This window comes from Cupressus sempervirens, chromosome 11, assembly GCF_028749045.1.
Source record: "Cupressus sempervirens isolate cs-2001-9-10 chromosome 11, ASM2874904v1, whole genome shotgun sequence".
In the NCBI taxonomy this organism is placed as follows: domain Eukaryota; kingdom Viridiplantae; phylum Streptophyta; class Pinopsida; order Cupressales; family Cupressaceae; genus Cupressus; species Cupressus sempervirens.
In genome coordinates, this window is record NC_143128.1 from 109,480,223 (window position 1) to 109,485,957 (window position 5,735).

General features: G+C 40.0%; 1 pseudogene; it reads right to left on the reverse strand.

Moving 5' to 3' along the window:
- Nucleotides 1-381: 381 nt before the first annotated feature.
- LOC149528465 (cytochrome P450 81Q32 pseudogene) lies at nt 382-3,353 on the reverse strand (annotated as a pseudogene).
- Nucleotides 3,354-5,735: the final 2,382 nt, after the last annotated feature.

Genomic DNA, 5,735 nt, shown 5'->3' on the forward strand with positions numbered 1-5,735 from the left:
TAATCATTTAGCTATTTCATTTATGATGAATCTTAAGTTGAATATTTTTTCTAAAACTCCCTAAGATTCTATATGTTCAATTTTACAAGTAACTAAGAATATATTAGTAGGGTTGGTAATTGTCATTGTTGGAAAAATATTGACACAATTTTCTGTGGAACTTCATCTAAAACATTCATTTTATTTTTTTAACTATGAAATGATCCTAGGATTGATCTATTGTTCTCAATAGAGAGTTATGCATGTGGATAATTATCCACTGTTAAAGCTGAATTTAAACAACTACATATCCGTAAAATAGGGAAAAAAACAGACTTAACATAGAGTTGGAAACAGAAATCATGCATCACATATAGATAGAATTAGTCACCAACACTATATCTATATTTTATATAAATGATGGGAAAGGCGGGGCTTGATGATAACCTCCAAAAGCACTGCCCTTGGTTTTGTCAAGCCAACTCCTTCACTCATGTCAATCACTCTTCCATCCGGAAAAAACCATTCAAAGCTCTGCAATAAAATTGCAAGAGTTGTTTGCACTGAGCACATTGCCAAGGCAGTACCAGGACATCCTCTTCTCCCTGCCCCAAATGGAAGCATCTCAAACTCAGTCCCTTTCATTTGTGTGTTGTCCATCTCTATGCCTTTCTCCATAAAACGTTCTGGTATGAAATCCAGAAGTTTATTCCACACTTTCGGGTCTCTATGAATTGCCCATGCATTTACCATCAGCATTTTTCCTTGAGGAATATGATAGCCTCCCACTTTGCAAGCCTCACTAGATTTGTGCGGCATTAGCAAAGCCCCTGGTGGATGAAGGCGCAAGGTCTCTTTCACTATTGCTTGAAGATATGTTAACTGGGCTATATCTGATTCTTTTACCAATCTGCTCCGTCCAACATTAAAATCAAGCTCCTCTTGTGCCTTCCTCATTACATCTGGATGTTGTAATAACAATGATAATGCCCACTCCAGGGCAACTGAAGTTGTATCGCCCCCTGCACTAAACATAACCTGCAATGCCAGGAATTTTAATAACAAGAAAAAGAGAGATAAAACCAAAACTTGCTTGCAACATATTTACTCTTCAAGTGTTCTTTTGGGTACGGATGCCAAAAAAAACCATGTGTTTCTAAATGCTAACATTTCGCTTGCCCAAACTGTTATCGAGTGGTTTTCATATTCTAATCACTGGATGATTGAAGAAAGCTAAAGGCTTTATGACATTATGTCTCTATCCAAGGGAAATTGATATTGGGAGAGAGGATTAGTACATGGTCCAAGGAGATCTTTTACTAAATTGGTGCGAGGTCATCCCTTAATCTCTCCTCTAAATCAAAAGTTCTATAAATCATACTATTTATCATTGCTAAATTTCAAGACTTAATAGGTCTTTGGATCAAAGTATTTGTCAGTGCCAGAAAAGGAAACTTAGAAGATGACAAAAGCCATTTAGGAAATAGAGTTCATGGTGTTTCAACCCAAAAAAAATGCATAAATGTATGAACACTTATAAATTTAACCGCTATTTAAGAAATCCATCAATCATGCACGTTGCTACTGTTCAGTGTTCAAATATCATTTATGACAAATATCCATACAGGCTGAAGAGTTAGTACATGCGCTGAAATTCTAGAAAAAAAAATGCCAAACAAAGCATACAGAGGAATGTTCAAATATGTCTGCAAGGTGAAGAGCTAAAACATGAACTGAAAACCTTGGAAAAAAAAGCCAAAGCATGCAGAGGAATGTTAATATATGGTGTATGATGAATATATCTGCAAGCTGAAGAGCTAGTACATGAACTAAAAATCTTGGCAAAACAAAGCCAAACTAAGCATACATCAAAAGGTCAAATTATATTGTTATCAAAATTCATCTATATAGTATTCAACTCAAATCTGTTTGTTTATGTTTTATGAGTAATGTTTCACAAGAACTCACCTTTGATGAAAATGGGTATAAAGATAACATCTAAATTTAGCTCGCAGAAGAGAACTGTGAAGTATTGGACCTTTCTTGAGCTTACCCTTCCAGTACTACTCCATTCTTAGAAGAGATGGGTTCTTGTGAGTCATTTACTCATGAAACATGGATCAATAGAATCAATAAGTTTGACTCGAACACCATAATTGATTACTGATAGCAACATCATAATTTTACTTGCTATGTAAAATATCTTCCACTGCTATCATAATTTTCCTATGAAAAATATCTCCTACTTATCAAGCTAATCACATTTCAACACAAAAAAGATTAGCGTCTTGACTAATTAATCAGGTGCACCTTATGTGAGTTCTAATATAAGTTCAATAGCTAAGTCCAGACAGTCCTAGTGCTTGGTACCATCTTGATCTCCATGAGACACATAAAAACTCATAAATCAAACACGTGAAAAAACTGTCAAAGTAAGAAGCGCTTACGATAGCAGTTGCCTTGATAAATGCATCTTTATCAGGAATTGCTTCACCGTTATCTTCTGCCTGAGAGATGAGTACATCAACAAAGTCTTCCATCTCTGCCCCATCTTTTAATTTTTTCTCTCTGTGCTTCTCCACAATCCTCTGCATATACGAATCTAATCTCTCAGATACCTTCTTCATAGCCTTAACATTCCCTTGCAAATCAAGCCTCTTCAACCAGGGAATAAAATCTCCAATATCAATTACTCCATGAAGCATAAATGATTCTTCAATCAGATGGGTCACTACATCTTCCGAAATCGCTGATGCCTCTCCAAAATACCTCTCATCTATAATCATACTCATTAGAACTTTAAAAGTCAATCTTGAAAGAACACTTCTCATCTTTACAACACCCTCCACCTGTGCCTGCTGAAACAAACAGTATACCGATTTCTTGATTTCTTGCATTCTCTTGGGTCCAAATGATTGAATTCTTTTGGAAGAGAGGAGCTCAAGCACACATATCTTTCTAGCATTTCTCCAGTAGGGGCCATAAGGAGCCCAACCCAGCATAGAATAACTGTAGCCCAAATGTTGACCTTGTGCAAGCCTAGGGGGAGATGCAAAAGACTTGTCATTTACTGTGAAAATTTCTTTGGTTAAATCTGAAGAACTTATCACTAAAACAGGTCAGCTACCAAATTTGAGATGCATAACAGGTCCATATAGTGCTGAAAGTGAACTTAGAATCTGATGAATTGGCCTGGTTTTGTCTATGAGAAGATGAAAGTGGCCAATTACAGGAAGAGCTCTAGGGCCTGGAGGAAGATGGGTCCTATTTTCTCCATTGTGTTTTACTATAATTGTTGCCACAATAATAACTATGGCTGTGGTAGCTCCTACCAGGGTAAAGGACATCAAAAAAATTGTTATGTCCATGACTGTAGATATGTTATAATGAGCGCACACACAAATATATTTTTTTTTGATGAATAGTCCTTTTCAATAAATAAAATTTACTAAGATTACAATTCACAAAAAAGGGTCGGGGGATACAGGATCACCCTACGAATGAGTTCAATCGGCCAAAGCCGGAGCAAACAACATGGCTGCAGCCAACAACTATAAACTATTCATCAAAAAAAAAATTTAGAACAACCTCATGCTGCCAAGGCAGTACCAGCAGAGGGAGGAGGATCATCTTTATCATGAAATCCCCACGCATCAGTGGGATTGTGAGGCGGATTAGAAATAGTCCAGCCGTCAGCAACATCTACAGGATCTGGGGTAGTTGCAGTCTCCGCATCCTTCTTGTCTGGATTTGGAGGAGAAATTGCCAAGGTTAGCTGGAGAAACTTGCCAGAGTGCGCCCGTCCAAGGGGAGGAGCTGGGGACCAGCCAGAAGCCCGCCTAGGGGGGGGGGGCCGGGGACCAGCCAGAACCACCATATGGTGGGGAAGCGGAGCGGCGCCTCCAACTGCCATGACCACCACTGGGAGAGAGATGGCGGGGACCCTGGGAGCGCGGCGTGTGCGAATGGCGGCCAGAGGACTAGCCTCTGGAACGGCGACCGCGAAATGAGGAAGCATCAGTCGAGACATCCGCAAGCACTCTGGCAATGGTACAAGGAGCATTGCCCCAGTGGTTTAACAATTCTTGTAAGTGGACAACCTCCAGGGCAACTTTATTAGCTTGCACCTGTATTTGCATAATGACATTGTTACAAATGCATGCCTTAGTGTACATTGCAATGTTAACATCCAAAAAACTGTGAGTCAATAAAACTGCATTCCTATCGTTCCATAGAGAAAACAAAATTTTCATCCTAAAAGTATGCCAAATCTGAGAAAACTTCCGAGGAAATTTGGAGAAATCACCCAGAAGGATCATGTGCCATGAAAAAGGTTCGAGCCTGAAAGGCTTGAAAAAATCATAGATCTAGTGCCAATAATTCTGAGCATGTTTGTAAAACCAAAAAATATGCAAAAAAGACTCAGGTTGGCCACAGAAGGGGCATCTGGGATCAGGAACCCCAATGTGCTTGAGCCGAGGCCCCAGGGGAAGACCTTGGAAAGCAAGGCACCAAGCAAAGTGAACAATCTTAGGTTCTGTAATGGCACTCCAAATGGTGTCGAACCATTTTTTCCATTAAGAAAGCGAAGAATGCAAATGCCACCATTGATTAAGCGTTTCCACCATCGGAAGGTGGGGCGAAAGCCATCTGTATCCCATATTGGGCTTATAATTGGTAAATGGAGTGGCAGGAAACCACTTCCAATCATACCACCAAGGTCGAACAAACTGAATCCCCACTTTATGAAGTAAGTGCACAGGGATGGAAGACAACAGAAGCTCATAAGTCTAGCGATCGGCACGTACAAGGTGGTATTGAACTTGCATATCCTCCCAAGACTTGAAATTCATGGTGACTCTTGAAAAAATATCCTTAGTAGTGTGAATGCCACGTTTGTAGAAACGCAGAGCAGTGGCACCTTGAGTCTTGGTAAGAGGAATACCCTGGAAGGCAAACAGGGGAGACCACCAAATGTTCTGCTGATTTAAGGACAGCCCATTGCGAAACTCATTACCAGCCCAACGAAGCCAAGGTTTAACAGCTTCCTAGGCTTTCCAGATGCTCTTTATAATGAAAGAGCCCTGTATGACCACTGGTTCTTGCATAGTGAGAAGGGTCTGAAAACCAATTCCCTTCCAGGCCGGTCTATTAGCAGGGAAGACTTAAGAGATGCAATGTTTGACAAGAATTTTCTAGGCTTCATCTCCAGAAATAGCTCTAATAATCCATTTAGCACAGAGGGCAAGGCCCTGCTTCCAAGTGGAAAGCAGGCTGAGACCCCTAGATTCCCTCGGTAGACAATAGAAATCCCAAGCAACTCTATGAAAACCATGATGGTCAGAACCAGAGGCCCAAAGAAAATCTCTGAGCAAACGTTCTAATTTGAGGTATGAAGCTTTGGAGGGAGCCCAACAAGAAGAATAAAACACATGGGTGGTAGCCAAAATCTTAGAACAAATCTGGAATTTACCAGCAAGAGAAAGTGGCTTAGAGATCCAATAATCAAGCTTTTTGGTAATCTTTGTAAGCACAGCATTCCAAAGTTCCACAGGGGAAGCCTAGAAAGCAAAGGGAATGCGAAGAAAGCGAAAAATTTCTCCATGAGTAACTCATTTCCATTGAAATTGACTGAGCTAAGGTGGAGCTGGCAAAAAAGACTGTCGGTAACAGAGCGTTTTATGCCATTGAATGGCAGAGCCAGAGGCTTGACAAAAAGTCTCAAGACAATCTAACACATTTTTGATGTTTTCTTC